Source organism: Pezoporus wallicus, unplaced genomic scaffold, assembly GCF_028554395.1.
Source record: "Pezoporus wallicus isolate ANWC-B61680 ecotype Strahan unplaced genomic scaffold, APGP_CSIRO_Pwel_v1 contig_2770, whole genome shotgun sequence".
NCBI lineage: Eukaryota > Metazoa > Chordata > Aves > Psittaciformes > Psittacidae > Pezoporus > Pezoporus wallicus.
Window position 1 is genome coordinate 386,865 of NW_026641724.1, and position 23,186 is coordinate 410,050.

Sequence of the window (23,186 nt, forward strand, 5' to 3'; positions counted from 1 at the left end):
TCTGAGAGGAAAATTGATTTCCTGAAGTGGCTTAGATCAATCATAGAATCAACTAGGTTGGAAAAGAACTTTAAGATCTTCATGTCCAACTGTTCCCCCAGGGTTGCCAAGTCCACCACTAAACCATGTCACTAAAAGCCTCATCTACACAGTTTTTGAACACTTCCAGGAACAGTGAATTCCACCACTTCACTGGGCAGCCTGTTCAATGCCTGATCACCCTCTCTGGGAAGAAATTTTTCTTAATATCCAATCTAAACCTCCCCTGGTACAGCTTGAGGCTGTTTCCTCTTGTCCTATCACTTGTTACTTGGGAGATCAGCCACCTCCTGGCTCCATCATCTTTTCAGGCATCTGTAGAAAAGTTAGGGTCAGAAGGAACCTTAAAGATCATCTGGTTCCAACCCCCTGCCACAGGCAGGGACACCTTTCACTAGACCAGGCTGCTCAAAGCCCTGTCCAACCTGACCTTGAACACTGACACGGATGGAGCAGCCACAGCTTCCCTGGGCAACCTGTTCCAGTGCCTCACCACCCTCACAGTAAAGAACGTCTTCCTAATGTCTAGTGCAAATCTACACTCTTTCAGTGTCAAATCAAATCAATATCAAAGCTGTTTATTGTTAACAGCACATAATTAATTGATAATTAGTGAATTATACATTTGAGGCCAACAGCAATAACAAAAAACTATACACCACAATACTAAACACAAAACATTAGTAAATACCTACAAATTTCCAGGCATCCTGCTGTAGCAAACCACAAAGAGATACACACATACACATGAAAGCATGTATGTTTCCCTGCACACCACCTCCTCTTACAGGCTCTGGATGTTGCAAACCTCTTTCCTGGCTATGTGGGCCCCTGCCACACACTCTGCCATGGCAGAATGAACACTGCAGTGTACCTGCAGTGGTACCACCCTGAAGCCCACTGCCCCACACACCACAATGTCCTAGATACATACCTCAGTGTGTGGTCTCTTCTCTGTGTCCTTGCACCATGATGGCTCATAGTGGGGTGAAAGTAGCCAGCAGCACTCCACAGGAAGGCTTCTCTGCCCATCCCAGCAGTGCTCAGGGTTACTCTTCTACACACAGAGTTCCTGTGTTAATGTTCTTTGCTTTTGCTTCCAGATTTAAAAAATCGCAAAATACATTTCATTTGTCTCAGGTATTTTAAGGTATATTTAAAGCAATAATGGGTGTACAGAATAGAAATAAGAATGTGCAATAGGCCTGCATTTGACTTTTTTTCTTTCAGAAGATGCTGACAAAATTGCAGTGATGTTAGAAGCTTACAAAATTTCTGCTAAAAATCAATATATACAAAACAGCAAGACGTTGTCTTGTACAGTAGCAATATTTGGACAGTGGTGGGATCTTAGGTTAGGGGCATAAATGAAGATTAAATAATATTCATTTGTTTGGTTTTATAATAGGAAGGATAGCACACGTAAGATGGAACAATGTAGTGTGATGGGAGAATACATATATCTTCCTCTAACAAAGCAATGAAAAATAGTTATACTTGTATACTTATGATCTTTGCTTCCTGAAAAAATACACATGCCTTCCCTGGAAGCCCCATTATATGCAGCTATGTTCTAAGTAATCTAGTTATGTATACTGGAATACAACAGTTAGAAAGGGAGGTGAGCATTCCAGGGAGAGAATGCTCAACAATAGCAAGTATAACCCTGTTCAGCAATTTTAAATAGGATTCATTATTACTGTTTTCTAATAATGCAAGTTAATAATAGAAACCCATGCACTGATACAGTCTTCTCAATGCTTTTTTAGGAGCAGACCCCAATGAACTTTGATTATTACTTTTGGTGCATTACCATGTAGGTTGTTCTCTGACACGATTTTTTTTTTTACATTGAAATCTTCTGTTATTTACAATGTTGTTTCTGTTTTGAGATTGATTTTACTTTATTCACCTTTTTTGGTTATTTTCCTTCTGTCTGTTCTATATTTTTCTCCATTATTTGCTCTCTTTATTAAAGCAAAAAATACTTAGCTGGGCAGCTTCCAGATATAGCTGTAGTTTTGATTCCATTTCCAGTCAATCTCACCCTCATGTTGATTTGTGTTGAGAGCTCATTTCTAATAAGCAAGCAATTCATTTTGCAGGTCCAAATAAAACTACTTTGGGGAAGATTGAATGCTTTTGTATGTTCAGCTCTTAATTTCAAATCTCATAAGTCAATATGTGTCTGTGAGGACAAGTTTGAACATGGTATTCTGTGTTTTATAGTTGTCCTAAATTAATTGCTCATGCTAAACGTTATTCAACTCAAGTTATGTGCTGACAGAAGCCAGACAACTTTGATCTGGTTAGTTAGGCTTATTGTCAATATGTTGCTACCACAGGCATAGGGGCTTTGTTTTATTATATATAGTATACTTTTTATTGTGGTGGTTCCTTCTGGGAATATGGGGATTAAAGGCTTTTTAGTTTTGTAAATTCTTCAGAAATTACACACTGCTTATTATTCAAAATGGGCAAATTTGCTTTCAAATAGCACTTTTCACTTAGATAACTTCAAATTATATGAATTTGAAGTACTGTGAAAATGAAAAGTCTTATTCTCATACCTGAAGATTTTGGTGGAAAAGGTACATGAATCTAGATTTAAATTGCCTGGGATTCAAGTTAAAGGCATGGATACATCTTAAAAGCTGTATATGATCTGTTTTAAGAATCAACAAGTAAGACGATTATCTGACCAGCTCCTTTTCCTAAACCAACTAAAATATGTCTGTTTACAAAGACCTCCCCTCTGCCTAATTCATCCATTTTTAAAGGCCTCTGACGCAAGTCTTCTTCATTAGCAGAACATCTGGGAATTAAGTGGGATTTCTTCTTCACATGACTTCAGCACCTGATGCTCTATCCCAGAAGAGGTTCTCAGGAGCTCAATAAAGCAAACTTTGCTGTTAATATAATGTTACAGGAAGGCAAAACATGTTTTGGTCAAAGTTATGTGAGAAAAAGCAGAGCTGAGATTTCATATGCATGATTCTCAGTTCTTTGTTCCTCACTCAGTAAAACACACTGATTGTAAAATAATATGTTTCCTGCAAGGACTGAAACATGAAATATTGACTAAGGACAGGAAATAAGAATAAAGGCAACTCTATTTCATAACATGATGCCTGATTATATCTCAGTTTGCCTGCTTCATTCTTTCCTAACATTATATAACTTCATATTATCTTTTGCTTCCCAGGAAAAAGGTCATGTCTATATTTGTCATGAATTAATGGAGTTTGTGTAGATATAAGAAATATTAAAAATCAGTGAATTGGTATGCATTTATAATTGTGTGAAACTGAGATGATGTCAGGACAGAAAATATTCATTCCTTTTTCTTCTTTAATCTCAGAATAGCCCACATCCAATATCTTAGCTGCTTTTTTGGCTAGTCTAAACCACCTTCAGTAGAGGCACTCTTATTTATATACTCTGGGGACAATAGTATTAGGACTTTAGTCCTGATCATTCATCAGCTGTATTAGGATGAATTCAACTCTACACACCTGGTCCAAAAAAGGAGTAGAAGTAAAAAAGCAGAAATGTGAGTAACCCATAGTCATATCCCTCTTCTGTCGATTTTGAATGAAAAGAGATGGAGAAATTGATCTAAGTCAGTCAGCAAAACTGTTTAGTCAGACTGCTTTTAACAACTTACACTGAGGCTATTGGCCAGCCATTAGTCTGTCGATTGACACATATATTCAATTCCAAGCAAAGTAAGATTCCAGCTTGTAGTCAGTACAGACTTTATTTGTGCTTTGAAAAAAGAAAGTCCAGACAGCTTTAGTTTTCATTTGGAAGTAGAATTTAAAGCAAACTATGGAACCTCAAAAATTATTGTTGAATGAGGTCATTATTCCCTGGTAGTCTTTGCTAATGACTTTGCTAATAACACCCACTTCAATCCAGTCTAAGGGAGCACAGGTAGGATTCTGATAATCCTTTTATCCATTAGTTGAACTCTTTTACCTGATAAGAATTTGAGACGTAGGTCTTTCTAAACTGTGTTTAGTGACTAAGCTTTCCAGAAAACCTGAGAGATGTAGAGTTATTGCATAATTGCTGTGTGTGTACTTTGGGAGGGAGGATTGAAATATTAGCCCCAGCACATGCTGATATACACTGCTGAAACAGTTCTTATAACTGAGTGCCGGAGGGCATTGTCTTTATCATGCTTTAATACCTCTCAAGCCAGGTGCACCTTAATCCATCAAGTTTTTTGTTGTGAAGTTTTTTATGTAGCAGGAGGAGATATGTACTATTACGTAAAGTCTCATCACAGGTAGAGTTAGTAGTTGTTGCAATCTCAGAATATCTGTTGATGCCTGTCAAGCTCAGGTGTGACAGAGCAAGGTGTGTTTGTGACAGCACTTGTAGGGACAGAATTGAAAACCCTAGAAGCAACTGCTTTTGGGAGCTTTATTGATAAAAGGCTCTCAAAGTAAGTAAATCAGTAAGTAACAGGAATATCTCCATTTAAGAGCACTGGAATAGCTACAGTAGTCTTTTTGTTTACAACGTAAATATCAGGTTTTACTTCTACTCCCAGTAGAATGGAGTGAATTCTGGGGTGATATTAAAGAAGGCAAGAAAGGTACAATGGTTTCCCTTTGAACAGTTTAAACTGATCTACTGTGAGGTGTTAGCAAAAGGCGTAAATTGAAGTTCAGTAGGGAATTGTTACAACTTGCCACTTTGAATAACTGTCCTGGGTTCAGCAGTAGCAGTCATGTTTCTCCTCCTTGGTAGCTGGTGCAGTGCAGTGTTTTGACTTTCGGCTCAGGAACGGAGCTGATAACAAGGATGTTTTGGTTTGGCCAAGGACTTTGTGAGCCTCATGCTCTGCCAGGGAGGAGGGGAAGCTGGGAGGAAGCAGAGACAGGACACCTGACCCAAACTGACCAAAGAGCTATTCCATACCACAGCACGTCATGCCCAGGATGTAACTGGGAGTGAGCCGGAAGGGCTGGGAGACTGCAGGGTTGGAGGAGGTATCGGTTGGAGCTTGGTCGGGCTTGGGGGGCGAGTTATCGGTCAGCGGGTGGTGAGGTGTTGTATTCTGTTCCCTTGTTATTTCCTTTATCATTATTATCATTGGTGGTAGCAGTAGTGATTTGTGTTATACCTTAGTTACTAAACTGTTCTTATCTCAACCCGTGGGAGTTGCATTCTTTTGATTCTCTCTCCGTCCCTCCGAGAGCAGGGGGAGGGCAAGAAAGGGGGGAAGTGACTGAACGAATTACCTGACTGGGTTTAAACCACGACAGTTCTTTTTGGCGCCCAACGTGGGGCACGAAGGGTTGAGATAACGACAGATTTGACTGGATTAATAGTCATTCGTCACAATGCTGATTTATTGGGTATCAGAGTTGTTTCTCTTGATCTCACAGCTTCAGAATGTTGTAACTTACGTAGAGCCGGTATTTGCTGTGTTAGTGTTTATTAAGTGTGGGGCCTGGGCTAAGGTTCTTGTCTCACTATGCTTTATGGCAATGGCTTGTAATACGGGTGGGCTCCAGCAGCAGGGCGGGACGGACGTGGCCGTGGACTTGTACCTGGCCGTCCGGCTGCTCTTCACCGTCCTGGCCCTCACCCTACTCTCCATCTTCGTGAGGCTGCGGGGAACTGAGGGGGAGCGGTCCCGGGAGCCGGCGGCTGCTGAAGCGGCCCGGGAGAGCGGGCCCGGGGACCAAGCGGCGGCGGGAGCGGGGCCGGAGGCCGCCAGGGGACGGCTGCCGGTGGAGGAGGTCGGGGCGGTCGAGGAGCAGAAGGAGGCGGCTGCTGAGCAGCGGGATAAGGCGGCGGAGGAGCCGAGCCCCGCGGAGGAGCCCAGCCCCGCGGAGGAGCCCAGCCCCGCGACGGCCGAGAGCATTCCCCGGCAGCCACCCGCCGAGCCCCAGGAGGATGCAGGAGACCACGCAGCATTTCCCAGCAAGGCAGAGGAGGAAGATCTGGACTCAGGAAAAGAGAAGCTGGCGGTGGGAGAGCCGGCAAGCACAGCAGCTACACAAGCCCCAGTGACAAGCACAGCAGCATCGTTTGAGAGTTCTGAAGGCTCTGAATGGCCTTTGGGTATCCTTGGGACCTGCCTGCTGATTGTGATGGGGATCAGCATGTTGGCACACACACTGACTGTGTTCTACCCACAACCATTTTGTCTGATCTCAAAAGTTAAGCAGAGTCAGGTTTGGGTCTTGTCTGGGGTTAGACGACAATATAGGGGGACCAAGAGGTTTTCCCCAAGGCTGGACAGTCATGAGTGGCAGGGTGTGTGGGACAGTATGGGCAAGTATCTAGTCCACTGGGCCCCTCCATTGCTTTGGAAGCATCGGAGATGGAAGGCAGCTGTATGGAGTCCCCAGCAACAAGCTGCAGAAACTGCTTAAGGGGGCAGTGAATTATTTTGAGCCTGGTGGGCCCATGGCACTTCAGGCCATCAGAGCAGAGATGCAACACAGAGATGGACTCATGATCGAGGGGTGGACTTAACAATGGACACTATTGCCCAGGTTATTCACGAGTGTGAACACTGCACACAGTCTCTCCTGCTCTGGAAGACTGTTACAAGAGATGGAGCCTGACATGGACCAGATGGACGCAGCAGCTTTATAGGGACTGGTCCATGCACTAAGATAAGAGTGCACCGAGATAAGAGTGATGGTATATTGAAAATGTGGGATCTGAGCATGACGTGAATGGTATGGAATAAGGGGTGGATAATGTCCTGGGTTCAGCAGTAGCAGTCATGTTTCTCCTCCTTGGTAGCTGGTGCAGTGCAGTGTTTTGACTTTCGGCTCAGGAACAGAGCTGATAAGAGGATGTTTTGGTTTGGCCAAGGACTTTGTGAGCCTCATGCTCTGCCAGGGAGGAGGGGAAGCCGGGAGGAAGCAGAGACAGGACACCTGACCCAAACTGACCAAAGAGCTATTCCATACCACAGCACGTCATGCCCAGGATGTAACTGGGAGTGAGCCGGAAGGGCTGGGAGACTGCAGGGTTGGAGGAGGTATCGGTCGGAGCTTGGTCGGGCTTGGGGGGCGAGTTATCGGTCAGCGGGTGGTGAGGTGTTGTATTCTGTTCCCTTGTTATTTCCTTTATCATTATTATCATTGGTGGTAGCAGTAGTGATTTGTGTTATACCTTAGTTACTAAACTGTTCTTATCTCAGCCCGTGGGAGTTGCATTCTTTTGATTCTCCTCTCCGTCCCTCCAAGAGCAGGGGGAGGGCAAGAAAGGGGGGGAAGTGAGCGAACGAATTACCTGACTGGGTTTAAACCACGACAATAACCTTTTGTTAACTGCATCTTTGGCCACACACTTATTTTCTGACTCCTCATCTTTGCTTGCCCCGGCTTAGGATGTACAGGATGCCATAGATATGGAAATTTATTTCTTGCCCTCCTCCAAATTCCTGATTCAATTAGGTGGTTTCAGTTACAGTTATATTACTCTGATAAAAGAATTCTCAAAACTAGGTTAGCCAAGGAGTGGTATGAAAAAGGCTTTATAGAAGTTGTCATTTGTGATGGTCTTGTGTTGTCTGCAATACTGCGGGAGGAAAAGATTCTAGAAATTTGCTGGGATTTAATTTTATTTAAAAGTCAAAATACAATGAGAAAACAGATGCTATCAGCAGCAGTTTCCACTTCAGAGCATCATGCAAGCCTGATTCTAGCAATGAGATCTTTGCTGTGACACTGAGCGTGAAAGGGTAGGAAAGTATTTTCTGCCTAGGGCAGCTCCTTCACGCATACACAACCCTTCCTTCTCACATATTGCTGTAAGCTCTTGAAGACTTTCTATGAAGCTCTGAAGGGAGAACCTTGTAGTCTATAAGGGACATCTTCATGCTGCACATATGGCCTTTATCCTCCCTGAATGCACTGCTGTCAAGTCACTGAAACGTGTTACATGTGCACTGGTGAGCAGGTGAGGTAGCTGACTTTGCTATAAGTCACAGTAGCACTCTGCAGAAGCTGGGCAGCAGAAGAGAAATTGACGTGCTCCTCTTTTACTTATTTCTTCTGGGGCTCTGACTGGGTCAAAATTTCAGAGAAGTTAAGTAAAATTTCAGTCTGTTTTCTCAAGAAATTCCTTTCTGGCAATGCATGCTTTACTTTCATGAAGAATTTTCCTGTGGATGTAGAGTTAATTAGAACTGAATAATGCTCATCTTCCTATAGCTGCAAGACTCTACCCACCCTTGTATGCTAAAAGTGAATCCCCATGTTAGTCCATGAAATAAACACCCAAAATTCTGTTTTTTTCTTGCTTATGTAATGAACATGCTAGACATGGTTATATATAAAAAGAGGATAAAAAAAAAAAAAAACACTGATCTGTAATTATGTGATCTCATTTGGCATCTAACTATATGATAAGAAATCAGTGATTAAATTTCCATTCAGGGTCTTTGTTCATCAGTCACAAAACAAGTTCAGTAATTGCCCCTTAGTTATTGTGAGAACTGTGCCTTCATTATTACATTCCTAATTGTTTTCAGTTAAGGAAATCTATTTTTATAGATCACTCTGCTGCCTCTTTCAGACTGGGTGAGTCTCCATTTTTTTCAGTGTAGAAACCTAGGCCTATAGATTATGTTAAAAGAAATTCATATTACCCTGCTGGTATATGCAATTGGACCATACTGCATAAATAACCTGAGTACACGTTATATTTTGTTCTATGTTCTATGAGGCATCTCAATTCAAAATGTTTTATGAAAATTCACAGAACTTCCCAGCAGAGACCTGTAGTCTACCTGAAAGTGACAAGAGTTTCATCATCAAAGAAAAATCAGTTTTATGTTGTAACTGTGGGTGAGATAAAACCATCTTCTGTGTGGAAATGCCATATTTGTTGTCCAGTCGATTCCGCAGACAGAATGTGTATGGTTTTGACCACTAACTTGCAAGTTTCTTATCGGGAAATTTTCATTGTATCCCTTGAAGTGAATTAAACACGTTTGTGCTTAAATGTAAAAATTTTAATGCACATTGCACTGGACACCCTACCAGCATGTGCAGCTTTACAGGGAGTCTGAAAAGGTGTGTCATAAGCCAATTCCTTATGTGCACTTGTACAGGCACCAACCCCATGAGTGTCAGCAAAGGGTCCCTCAGGTAACATTGGATCCATGCAGCAGCCCAGCTCTGTTACTCAAAGATGGCCCCTGAGGTCATTCCTAGGTCAGAAATTACCAGTGCTGAGCTGCTACAATTTGAATTTCACCTTCACTTTACTGGTGTACACACAACACTTACAACTTGACTGCATATGCTAGCTTTCGAGTGGATTAGTAAGATGGCAGTTTTGTGGCAAAACAGCTGCTCTTTCAGCAGATTCTTTGAAGAATAGGGACACTAGAACTATAACCTGACAGTCCTTGGTGGAACTTTCTACCAGAGCCAAATCAGGTGCTTCCTGAAATCTAAACCACCCTTTTAGTATTAGTCCTGAATGATAATATCATGAATTAAGAGTTGTGGGGACTTTTTGGGAAAAAAAAAAAAAAAAAGGCAAAAGATATAAAACTCTGTTTGGAAATACGGACTTTAAATTAAGGAGCCTGTCACATATGCAGCAGTACTGGAAGAAGCTTGACATTCTAAGGCCTCTGATTATAAGGTGGTAGTTAGAGACATGTGAATTCTATGAAGTATCAATTACAGCTAAAACAATATATTCTGCAAATGTTTTCTACCTTTCATAGTTGTCCTTACTTGAGGGAGGGTGTTTTTTCTTACTGTTGTAACTGTTCTTAGTATGTTTTCCCCAATCATTCCATGTAGAAGGAGGATGTACCATCCTGACTTTAATGTGTTTGTTTCGAATACAATTTCGAGCTTATTAATTCAAATCATCATATTTTAGGTATGGGCCTGTTTGGGGTCTTTTGTGCTAAGTATCACCTTTTAAAAATTTGGAAAGTTTTTTTCTAAGTTTCAATTGACATTTTTAACAGATTAATTCCATTGAAAATGTTTGTCAGAAGTTGCAGTCTCTTTAAAATCAAATAAATATTGGTGTGTTGATCTGTACACACAAGTATATACTTGAGAAGAAAAATGCAAATCGGAACCCATCTCTAATAAGCATTCTATTGAGACAGAAATATATGGTTTATTTTTGAGTGAGCTACCTAGGAAACACATTCTCAAAATCAGTTTCACAGAGTTTCAGGGATTATCTAATAAACTGAAGATTTCAGGAGATTTGGGAATGATACAAGGTAGGATCTGAAATTTTGCAGATTACTCTTAGACCACTCATGGTGCAAATATGCAAACCTCCTATATCTAGCCATATTCAGTATGCTTTTCAGATTGCCTTTTGTTCCCTCACAAGGGGGTCACAAGTCAAGTTACTGAAGATGGGAAAATACACTTTTCTTTGTGCTAGCCAATAAAGCAACACCTATTGAGACATGGTTACTTGTCTTAATGCACCACTGTGATGTGTTCCTACAGAGATCATTTAATGATCTGAACCTAAAGCAAATATTTTGGGTGATCACCATAAGTTGTGTATTTTGCTATAAAGCAATTAAACCTGTGAAATTAAGATGAATATGTTGGTTGCACTATACACATTGTGATAAGGCTAGCTCTCTAGTTAGTATAGCAGTACTGTACTTAGACTATCTCTCCTCATGCTTCAAGGGTGACAGGTAATTTCACACTTCCAGAGAACTGAGTATAGCAAGTCCAAAGTTTTATGACTTAAGACATTTTCAAAGTGGTGAGGAATAAACAAAAATTTTCAGTCACAATATGTCAATTCTAGATACATATATTTATAGGTGTATAAATATGTAAGCATACATTTAAATATATACATGAGGTGAGCAATGGTTGGCAAAGGTAGGCTACCATAGGAGTAATCTTCTTCCTAATCTCAGAAAAATATGTGACAGTTCTCTGTCAACAGTGCTATGATGTCTTGAACTTAAGGGTGAAATCCTCCAACACTATAAGCTGCTATCAATTTTCTCAAATCATTCTAGATTTCGAGAAAAAGTTTCTGCTCCAGAGATTCTTTCACATTAGAGTATGAGAAAGGATTGTTTTATAATAATACGTGAAATTAACAGAAGTTAGAATGGGAAAAGACATCAAAGTTTTCCTGTGCAAAATAAGATGGTCCCAGTGCTCAGTCTGTAATGCTTTCTCCAATGTATTGACACCAGTATTGGTAAAACAGGAGAAGTTCAGTTGTTATATTCCCCTTCATTCCAAAAAAGCTGAGTAAGAGGTTGCTGCAAGCTATGTTATTTTCTGTCATCTGTAAGACTGGTATTTATTTTTGAACTATTTGTTACTGCTGCTGCAGTAACTAATGCTGCAGATGGAGTACAAAATATTGTTGATTCCTGCTTCATAAAATATTTGATTTAGACAGATTTCTTGCTAGACTTCGTAATGCAAAATAAGCTGAAATCCAGGTCGGGAGGCTGCAGTGGTCAGGAGTGTGTTTTACAGTGGACCTTCTTCTCAGAAACCTCAAAAGAGGAACTGAAGGACTGAAAAAATTACACTCATCTTTTGAAGGTAGCTTTATGTCAGCAAGGAGCATGCTGTTGGTACTAAAGAAGCTTGCAAACTGTGCTAAGTAAAAGATTTCAGATAACAGGATTTTTTGTCTTAAACTGAATTACAGAAGTTTTAACAGGTGTATCTTATTTCCAAAGGTGCAGCAATTATCTCCAGGACTTGAACCCACTGAGTCTTAAGGTACATTATTTTTACTTTCCATGGCAATACAACTTGATCTAATATGTTTTGTGTTAATGCTTGTGGTTATGTTTCAAGAAAGTTAAAAATGAAATGGTTTTAATCATAAGTTTACAAGTTAAGATTTTTTTTTCATATGTAGAAGAACTGGGATGTATATTGTATTCTTTTCATTGACCGATGTAAGTTGATATATGACAGGCCATATATCTCACCATTGTTAAATGGATAAAACAGGCTTAACTGATTCACGGGCTGGTAAGTTTTGCTCCATTTTGCGGCTTCCACTCTGAAGTCATGAAATCTGAAATAGGTAGGAAAGCATAGGACAATTTCTGCATTTTATGAAGCCTTTTGTTATAGAAACTTAGTTTGGACAGAACGTGTATCAAAGCTGGAGTTTCTGCAACTCATTGTTTTAGAACTTCACCTTTCCATTTTATATAAAATGAGGTTTTAGATCTAAGACTATGGAGGGGAAAAAAAGAGGAATTTTAGAGAATTAGGAATTTAGCAAATAAAAATGCAGCAACTTTTGAAATCAAAAATATCATCTCTATTTTTAGTGTTTGATTTTATGGTTGCTGCTGCTCTTTGTTCATGTCTGTGGATTCTTGTGGACAGGGAGTGAGAGTATAGAGAGGTTAGAAAGCATACATGCATGCACCTGGAGAGCTAATCAGTGAATTCTTCGGTGTCTTTTTTATATTACTTGTTAGCCTCCAGGTATGCTTGCTCACACACTTCCACTCTTCAAGGTTGAAAAGACTATGAGGAGTCTCTGCTCTCCCCGGCCCATGCTAGATTTATTAGTAAAGGTCTCCTCCCCTCTTTATGTGCGTGTTTCCAGGTGTCTTCTGGTAAACCCACCGTCATTATTAGAAACAATAAGTGTCCATGTTCAGAACTTTTGCTCATGCAGTATCTCCAATGAGACTGGGATGTCACAACTGTTTCATGAAGCAAAAGATTTGCACATACAGGTAATATGCTTCATTCATGATCCACTGGAGTTGCTGCTACTGTTCAGAGCAGTTGGCAGCTCCTCTGATGCACCCCACATCAGTCACTGTAGAAACATCTGTTTTCATTCCACCAACAAGCAGTGAACTGACAAGCAGTAAAAAAACAGCCATCAGCCAGTCATAACACTTTTTATCCATCAGTGATAGAAAAATTCCTGTTTCCAGTGTTGCTACCTGAGTATTTCCACCTAGCTGGCATGCTGCTTTTACCTTCAGATTAACTTCTGATAACTGCTAAATATGTGATTTCACTGGGTTTGGACCAATTGTCAGTAGGTGACTATCCTAGTAATTTTAGATTTGGTTAACGTATTTTGTTGGCTAGTCAGGGAGGACAGAAGTCAAACAGGTTGTGGGGAACAGCCATGTTACTCTCAGGGTTGCATATTCTGCCATGCAACAATTAGCTGGTATCAGTCTTCCAAACCAATAACCAGGACTGCAAATGCAAATGATGCTCCTAAAACAGAAGACATTTGTAGCCAGTAGCCTTTGCATTTGATGTTTGAAACTGACCTGTGAGCATGCATACACTATAGCCACCCCTAAATATGTATCAGTACAACACTGAATTTTGTTTCACCCTATACTGTAGCTTCAAAAGTCTCCTAGACATACAAGGATTCAGATGGCACCTTCACACTACTTTCTTTTGGAAGCCCCCGCTTTCTCTTCTAGCACATTCTCACTTTACTCTGTGTTTTGTTGCTACTGCTGTTAATACCTCTGTCACAAACCCACTGAAAGTACTGAAAATCCAGTACCAGTATTTAAAACAAGTCATCAGAACTGATGTTTTATTGATTGCTATGTTCTTCTCGCTCCAGTAGATGTTTCACCACACTTTGCCTGTGATCTTGATTTAAATAGTAGACCTTTGTGTCAGTTAGCGTCTTATACATTTATATGGTGTGGCACAAAAGAAACTCTTTGTCCTGGGTTCAGCAGTAGCAGTTATTTTTCTCCTTCTTGGTAGCTGGTGCAGTGCAGTGTTTTGACTTTCAGCTCAGGAACAGAGCTGATAACAAGGATGTTTTGGTTTGGCCAAGGACTTTGTGAGCCTCATGCTGTGCCAGGGAGGAGGGGAAGCCGGGAGGAAGCAGAGACAGGACACCTGACCCAAACAGACCAAAGAGGTATTCCATACCACAGCACGTCATGCCCAGGATGTAACTGGGAGTTACCCGGAAGGACACGGGCTTCTGGGTCAGACTCATTTCTTGGCCGGTGGTATTGTACTCTCTTCCCTTGTTGTTTTCTCTTATCATTGTTGTCGTTGGTGGTAGCGGTGGTGACTTGTTTGTACATTGGTTGCTGGACTGTTCTTGTCTCAACCCGTGGGAGTTGCACTCTTTCGATCCTCCTCCCCGTTCCTCCGGGAGTGGGGAAGGGGAGAGCCCCGGGGGGAAGGGGGGACCCTCTATTGCTCTCAGCCCGGCGCCACTCACTGTGAGTGAGTGAACAAGATGTCTGGCTAGGGTTTAAACCACGACACTCTTATGCCGTCCTCCTTTCCCATCGGCATTACTGGGAAAAAAAAAAAAAAAATGGAGAGAGAACTCTGAGTATCTCCTCACAAATTATACAGAGTCAGCCAAAGAGCAGTTTCCCAAATCCCTAATTTCTTTCTTCGAGACCTAGGCATAGTCATGCCATTGCAAAACAAGACTAGCAAAATGCTAATACTGCAGTTTGAAATGTGGTTCTCAGACCTGAGCAGGATTTCAGGACATCAGAGAGTCTAAGCTCCCAAGGAGCAGAGACAGGGCAGACTGCTGCCACCAATAATATCATGAAGCCTCTCAACATGTGGAAATTGGGTTCTGCTTCAGTCACACATACCTGAACAAAGACAATGCAAAATATAACCCTTTCATTTATAAATTTTGTGTTCATAATGGTGGAAAGGCAACAGAAGGTGGAGGCTTGTGAGTGCTTTGCTTCTTTGACTTTACTGACTGTCATTAAATAGCACACTTAGATATTTGTTCTGTGGGACTGTGCTTTTAAAAGTATTCTCCAGATTTTAGCTTTACAGTCTCCTCAGTGTTATTACCTCAGTTCACTTTCAAAAATTGTACTGTGGCAATGGTAAAAATGAACAAGTAGAGAATGAAATTGATGTTAGATATTAAACCTGTCTGCTTAATAGGGTTCAGGGGGAGTTAGTTATACTGGCATGTTCTTTTTGTGCAAATTCTTTGTTTAAATGCCAGTTTTGCTGAATGTCTGTGACTTTAAAAGTCACAGCTAATATTATTGCACTGGAAACACTGTCTTAACAGAGTAGAGACAAAATAAACTTTCTTCAACCCCAATAAAACAATGCTATTATTACACAGGTTACACTTATGTGTCTCAAGGTACTGCGAAGTAAGCAAACTGTTGCTGTTTTTTCATTCTTTTGACCATTTTATAGGATTTCACAGAATCACAGAATGGTTGAAGTTGTCAGGCATCTCTGGAGATAGATTATTTCAATGCCCCTGCTCAAAGAAGGACCAGCTAGAGTAGGTTGCCTGGGACTCTGTGCAGTCAGGTTTTTAGTATTTTCAGGGACGGGGACTCCACAATCTCCTGGGAAACCTGCTCCAGCCTCACACAAAAAATTGGTTTTTTATGCTCAAACAGAATTTCATGTACTTTGGTTTGTGGTTGTTGCCTCTTGCTTTTTTTCACTGGGCACTGCTGGAAAGAATTTAACTCCACCTTTTTCAGTGGACTTGGGTTAGCAGCTTTTGCCTGTTCCTCCATCACTGGTATTTAGAGACAAATAGACCTCATTGGCTTAGGTACTGTTATTCGCTTCTTTTTCCAGTCCAAGTTGCCTAGTTTTAAGCAGTTTTCTTTTTCTTTACAGAAGTGGTTGGCCAAGATCAGGCATAAGTTCTTATCTTAATAACTATTTCATCCCAGTTTCCCTTATTCTGACTCAGGAATGCTCCTGCTTATGTATTAGCAAATTCTAGTTTCTGGAGATCTTACCTTTATCCAGCTGATTTATCCTATTACCTTCTGTCTTTCTCAGTTGCATTACAGATCGAAGTGTTTCAGTTTGGCCATATAAATCCTGAGGCATTCAAATCTGAAATCTTAGATGATTGTTCTCTTTGCACTATAAAATACAAAAATATCATGCAAATATAGAGGAATATCTGGAATAGTTAACTTTAGCCAAATGCAAACTGACATATCCTAAGGATTTTACGGCCACAATTGAATAAAACTTTTCCATTGTCTTACTGGAAGATGTTCCTAAAAACTTTGTGTCTTCTTTAGACTCCTTTATGTGCCTATGATATTACATTTTTAAGGAAGTCTTTCTTGCAGCCCTGTCAGAGATTTTATTACGGAAATCACAACCAAAGAAAAGCATCCTTTCCCATGTATTTTGAGTTTGGTAGGAGATTTATTCTAAGACCTATTAGTGTATTCCTTCCTCTGTCTCACTAAAATTCAGTTCTGCATTTGATCATGAAGAACCATACATCAATCAGTAACTGATCTGCATGCACTGGATTGGATGGAAAAGATCCATTAATTTCTCAATGCAAGATACTCAATTTTCAAAGTACATTCCACTAACTTCACATTTCCTGCATACATCTGACCTGGTGTATGATGGGAGATCAGAACTATGATTCCTGATCATTTATTGAGGTACATTCCTAAAACTCTGGACATGGTCACTCTCCCATTTGAAGTCATGGAAGATACGGTATGTGTTGTACACTTGGAAACTTTGGTATTCATGGTGATGCATCATGCCTCAGATGCACTGAACTCTAACATTAAACTGGGTTAAGTGCAGTTGTGTCCCTTATTTAGAAATAGCTTGAATAGCAGTTTCTCTTTCAACCTGCCAGTTTCAGCTCAGTTGTTGCAGTCTTAACAAATTTTATTTGTTGATAAGTTATACTCTATGTTAACCCAGTAGTGAAATACTTTGCAAAATTAGACAAGAAATTTTCTATCTTTTTACGTAGGATATTTATAGATTTTGATAAAATGTTTTTATTTTTACTTTGCATACATATGTATGCACGCTTACATCTGTGCACATATTTCCCTGCTGTCTATTAAAAAAACAGATGCAACTCTTGACAAGGAAAGTTAGGAACATCCAGAATTTTTGAGATGTTTAGGAGCAGTGCTTAGTCAGTCTGTATATTTCAATAGGGACTGAAATAAAAAGTTGAGATTGCTAAGGAAAGCCTAGATCAGTGTATCTTCTGGATGATCTGGCATGATCTGGATGCTGTCTGGTATACCCCATGATAGCTGTGAATTGAACTGAAGATTTCAGTGGTGGAGAACAAAGATGAGAAAAACATCTTTATTAGATAAATTCAACTCACCTAAATTAATCATCATTTTAGTGAAGCAGGTAGATGCACTGTAATTTAAAGTCTGAAAAAAAAATAAAGGTTTAGAGATTGTAACAAAATTATTGACTCGTACTTAGAATGCTAGGAAATTTTGTCAAGAAACCTTAAAACTATAAAGAATCAGAGGGCTAGACAAAATTGTAAATATCCCTGGCTACATGAAAACCATGTTGAAGTATGGTACCTCAATACTTCACTTGTCTGCATGTCTTTTCTTAGTAAAAAGAAGAGCACATGATTGGTGTGGGTTTGCCTTGCATCCATTTACAGGTTGTCTTTCTGTAAGAATGGTACTTAGCAAAGTTTTCATGGAACAGCTAGTCAAAATTTTACTGAATCCTTTCCATGACCTTTCTCAGGTAAGATTCTTGGTGGTTCAGGATATAATCTTCCTTTAGAAATTCATATGAAACATGACTTAAAGGTCTATGTATAAAAAGCTGAGTTTGTTTTGTTGTTGTTGTTTGGTTTTTTTTAATTTAATATTAATCCTGACAGTTTTAATGGATCAATAAGCACAGCACAGCTTCATATATTTAGCAAAACCAGGTTTTCTGGAACATGAGCTTCACAGTTTCTGGTCTTGATGTTTACCACATTATATTTATAGGTTTGTACTCACTCCTTTATAATGTAGTCATCAACTAAGTGCTGATAGTTCCTCATCTCAGGACATAGTTAAATATATTTCAACAAAAAAGTAAGGATATCTGTGTCTTCCAGGTGTGTTTCAAGCACTTTGAGTATGGTGCCATGAGAGATGCTGTTGTCCATGACAGGTTGGGATTATCATGATCAAGTGCTCTACTTTGATTTCACCCAGTGGCTAAAAGATTTGTGTGGCAAAGAGGAAGTGTTGGACTTTTAAAAGCATTAAACAGGTAAGTCTATTCAAATCAGTTTGTTTACTGACAATTTCCAGGCTTATTTCAATTGCAGGTGTTTTTTGAATCATACATCTCTGATTCTTTCTAACAGGGTTCCCTCTGAATTTATCATTTCACAGTAATAGCTGTGGCTTGAAACAAAAGTTTGCTACTAAGTGCAATTTGATAAAGAGCAGGTTAAAATATAATTTCAGTCACATTTCTCCAAACAGAAGGGAAACACAAAAAACATTGCACTGAATTGTTTTAAAGCAGATACTTGTTTCATTTTATTCGTCTAGAGTATTTGCACAATCCTATCTAACCATCCCAAAAAAATCTATATTCCACAAGCACAAATGCAAACAACCATTGCAATTTCAGTTCTAAGCAGCAATTTATTTTGTGCAGTAAGCTGTTTTATTTACAGAAAGCATGTTTTTTTTCAAAAAGGGACTGAGTTATTTCCCTTACCCAGTAGCATTGCACCACTGTGAAAGAAATGGAAAAAATATGAATGAGGCTAGCATAGGAATTTAGTGGCCACTATGTAAGTTATTGTATTGGAATACTGTTAATTGTATGAAGGTTGGGCCTGAGTGCATGTTTATTTCAAGGTTATTTTAGCATAATATTTTGTTTTATTAGTACATCCTAAGAATTCTCTTTATTCTTCAAATAAGACTCATGTTTTGGTCTCTAAACAATGTATCTCATTCTTTATATTGATCTCTAGAAACCAGGTAATCTAACATAAAGCAGTGTGCTATGGACACTTTTGAACATTACCAAAAATAATTCTGTCTTGTCTGATTTTGGTGGATGTTTCACAAGGGAGGGAGAAAACAGTGAACAGTTTGGTTTGCTTCTTTTTTAAGTATGCTGCTGTAGCTTTTCTCTTTTCAAGCCAGAATCCTAGAAACAATGCAGCAATATGGCACTCTGGGAAAGAACTGAACTGATGGATGGAGACTGGTATGGAAGCCATGCTTGTGGCTGATTAAGGGTTTTCATATCCATATTTTCCTTTTTGGTTTGGTAAAGAATAGGGAGCGATGTTTTATTTTCTAAGGTTGTATTCAAAACTGTCTTGGAATATCTCTAAGGCAGCAGTAGATACCACTGCATGAATTCCAAACTAATGCCAATATGATCTGAATATATCATTTGTGTCAGGAAATAGTAGAGCAATGTTTAGGTGACACCATACCTTGTAATTTTGACTGATTCCAGACATGGTAAACATTAGCTTAGACATAAGTGCAGGAAAGTGATCTTTACATTTATTTTCCCAGACATCTAGTTATAGAGTACACTCAGATAAAGAAATTTCAGGTATATCTGTATCTATATCATAGCTGCACTACCATTGTGTTCTGCCTCTTTCCAAAAAAAAAAACTTTGCAACAGAATTATTTTTGTACCAGATGGGAAAAGTACGTTTTATTAGCTATTTAGTGCTGCAGCTGAGTTGTCCTCTGAATTTGAAGGTAGTGATTTAAGAAATAGGCTTTTTTAAAATATTTTTACCACCATGAAACACTCTGCTTTTTAACCTTAAAAAACTCAGAAAAGAAAGAAAAAATGAATGGACTAATGACTAAAATGAGATGACTGCCAGTTTCAAAAACAAAGTGTTGCAGCTTAACTTTGAGATACAGAATTGGGAATTGTTATGCTGATATACAGTGATAAAAAAAAAAGAAATGTAGGAATGTATTTGAAATGGCATCTTATTCTGGGTTGTGTTTCTAGCTTCATGTTACTTTTCCACAGAAATCTCAGCCTGATAAAATATTCTACTCCTAGGCCTGTATTTCTCATGGTAACTTTATTCTGATGATGGACATATATCATCTCTATGTCATCTGATGATTGATACACATATAGAGTTGGAATCACTGTTGAATTAGGATTGTTTATGCTTTGTTAATCTTCATCTCCTTACGATCCAGATTTTTATTTTTAGATTTATTTTTAGAATAAATTATACTATTTAAAAGAAGTCAACACAGATAACTCTAAATTATACTGCTAAATTTTAGGAGTATGTGGTAAATGGGCAAGAGGCAAAAGAAATATAACATTCTTGTTTTGCCTTTCAGAAAATACTGCTTTTTCTTTCTGCTGTCCCTCATTTGTAAAAGTCTTCTGTAGCCTCTACTGTAAAAACTCAGTATATTTATAACATCATTACATTTATCTTCTCAGTAAGTGTTCAGATTTTTCTCCATTTACATCAAAGGCTAAATGATGTTTCCAGCTTCATATCTTCCCATGCTACTCTGCTGGCTGAATACATGGGCAGAAAACTGTGAGCTTTACAAACAACTAATTCTGAAATTGCATTACTAGCCAAGAAAAAAAAAATTGTTTGTTAATCGAAGACCTGTCATGACTTCCAATAAACTTCTTTCTGTGCTCTACAAAATCTTGCCCTCCAAATGTCATCCTTAGACTTTTGTTACCTGCCAAATTGAGATCTTCATATTTTCCTCTCAGTTTTTGCATAATGGTACATGCACTTGGTGTCTTGTGAAGGCTCAGTGCTTTTTTAGGGACTGGAGGGAGAGCAGGGCAACCCTAGCCACCTAATGCACAACCAAGATATTTTTGTAAGAGGCTGTTTTCAGTGCATGGAAGCTTAAAATAACTCCTCAAACAGTAAAAATAAGACATTGCTTTTTAGAGTGCTTTATTTTGTGGGGAATCTTTGCAGAGAAAAGATGTTTTCTATAGTTTGGTGCAATAGAAGTAATTGCTAGCATATGACAAGTAAAGGCTTTGTCAGGAAGTTTCAGTGTTCTTATGACCTGCTTATAAAATTATTTCACCAAGCCTAAATCAGAATTATCTTACTCTGTTTCAACAAGTATATACCTGTGAAAATTTCTGCATAATAAAAATTAAAGCATAATACTACTATGCATGGCAAACTCAGAATATTTCCATGAAATGTAAAGCTTTCCAAAAGGTGATAAGTTCATATCAAGAAAGCTTTGCATTTACCATTTGAAACAAAGAAAAATGTGATATGGAAACTACCTAAGTACACTGTGCTTTCTGGAAAGGCCTGAATAAAAATACACATTTATGTCTAGAGGTTTTAAGTGACTGATAATAGCACCACATCCTTCCTTCAGGGTTATTATGAGTGTGTAATAGGCTGATAACTCCAAGACAATGGGAGACTGTTTACAGTAGTCTACTTACAGTATGATATGAGAAGTGAGCATGTCTAGGAGTTCAGGGATAAATTGATCAAGGTTTGGTTGTTGCTCATTTGATTTTCTGAGCATATTTTGAACTTAGCATACTCAGTGCTATTGCTACAACTTTGTATTCCTCCCCATTTCTTCTTTCTTCTGACACTGAAGTATTTTTAATTATTCTATTAAATAACTTGTGTTTTCTTAATTTCATTTAGAGACTAGTGTCTTCCTGGAATACACGGTTGCTAAACCATATAAATACTCAAAAATATAAGGTTCATCTTTTATCTAAGGTATTCTGTGATCTGCAGTGGGGAAAAAAAAAAACAGTACTTAAAGGATTGTCTTAAGAATCAGAAGGCAAACCAAGTGAACCTAAAATCCATTGCAATTTTTATATTTAATTGTCATTATATTGTTGGTCTCATGAACTAGGGGCACTGTAAGCCACATCTTTAGGTTTTTGAATCACAGAATGTTTTGGGTTGGAAGAGAACTTAAGACCATTTAGCTCCAAACCCCTGCCCTGAACAGGAACACCTTCTACTAGACTAGGTTGCTCAAAGCCCCACCCAACCTGGCCAACACTTCCAGGGATGGGGCATCCACAACTTCTCCATGAAACCTAATCCAGTGCCCCACCACTCTCATAGCGAAGAATTTCTGATTTAAATCTACCCTCTTTGGTTTAAAACTATTCCCCCTTGTCCTATCATTGCATGCCCGTTCCAAAAAGTTCCTTTTCGGGTTTCTTGTAGGCCTGTTTAGGTACTGGAAGGTGCTCTAAGGTCTCCCTTAAGCCTCCTCTTCTCTAGGCTGAACAAGCCCAACTTTCTCAGCCTTTCTTCATAGGAGAGGTACCCCAGTACTCTGATAATCCTCATGGCCCTCCTCTGGACTCTCTCCATAACAAGTCCTTGTTATTCTGGGGGCACCAAAGCTGAATGTAGTACTGCATGTGGGGTCTCCCAAGAGCAGAGTAGAGTGGGAGAATCCCCTCCCTCAACCTGCTGGTCACACTCCTGTTGACGAGGATACGGTTGGCTTTCTGAGCTGCAAGCGCACACTGCCAAGTCGAGCTTCTTGTCAACTGATACCCCCAAGTCCTTTTCCTCAGGGCTGCTCTCAGTCCATTCTTCACACAGTGTGTATTTTTTCTTGAGATTTCCCCAACCCGAGTACAGAACCTTGCACTTGGCCCTGTTGAACTTCGGGAGCTTGACATTGGCCCTCCTTTCCAGCCTCTCAGGGTCCTGGCATCCCTTCCCTCCAGCATGTTGACAGCACCACAAAGATGTTAAACAGTGCTTCTCCCAGTATCAAGTGGAGGTCCCCCCTCAGGATTCCGTATCCACCAAATGGTCCATATATTTAATCCTTATTCCTCCAGTTTAGAGAGAAGGATGTTGTGCAGGACCTTGTCAAACGCATTGGACAAATCCAGATAGATGACATCAGTTGCTCTTCCCACATTCACCAACACCGTAGCCCCATCACAGGAGGCCACCAAATTTGTCAGGCATGATTCACTTTTGGTGAAGCCATGCTGGCTGTTAACAAGTTGCCTTCCCCTTTTCCATGTGCCTTAGCATAGTTTACAGGGGGATTTGCTACATGATTTTGCCAGGACTGAGGTGAGACTGTCTGGCGTGTAGTTTCCTGGACCTTCCTTTCTTTTGCTTTTTAAAAATGGGAGTTATGTGTCCCCTTTTCCAGTCAACAGGAAGTGCACTGGCCTGACACAGCTTCTTAAATGTGTGGCTTCGCTACTTCATCTGCCAGTTCTTCATCAGTGACTGTACTGATACAAGAAGGGGTAATGGGTTTAAACTTGAACAGGGGAAGTTCAGGCTAGATATAAGGACAAAGATGTTTACTGCAGGGGTGATGAGCCTCTGGAAAAAGCTGCCCA

The 23,186-nt window shown here is 39.6% G+C and overlaps 1 protein-coding gene across 1 annotated transcript in view; it reads left to right on the forward strand.

The window, feature by feature from the left end:
• The window catches only part of LINGO2 (leucine rich repeat and Ig domain containing 2), a 215,981-nt gene that overhangs the window by 21,324 nt on the left and 171,471 nt on the right, over window positions 1-23,186 (forward strand). Inside the window, exons 2-3 of the mRNA XM_057425037.1 lie at window positions 11,741-11,783; window positions 17,920-18,077. The gene's annotated coding sequence lies outside the window, so the exon portion shown is untranslated. The remainder of the gene's footprint in view (window positions 1-11,740; window positions 11,784-17,919; window positions 18,078-23,186) is intronic.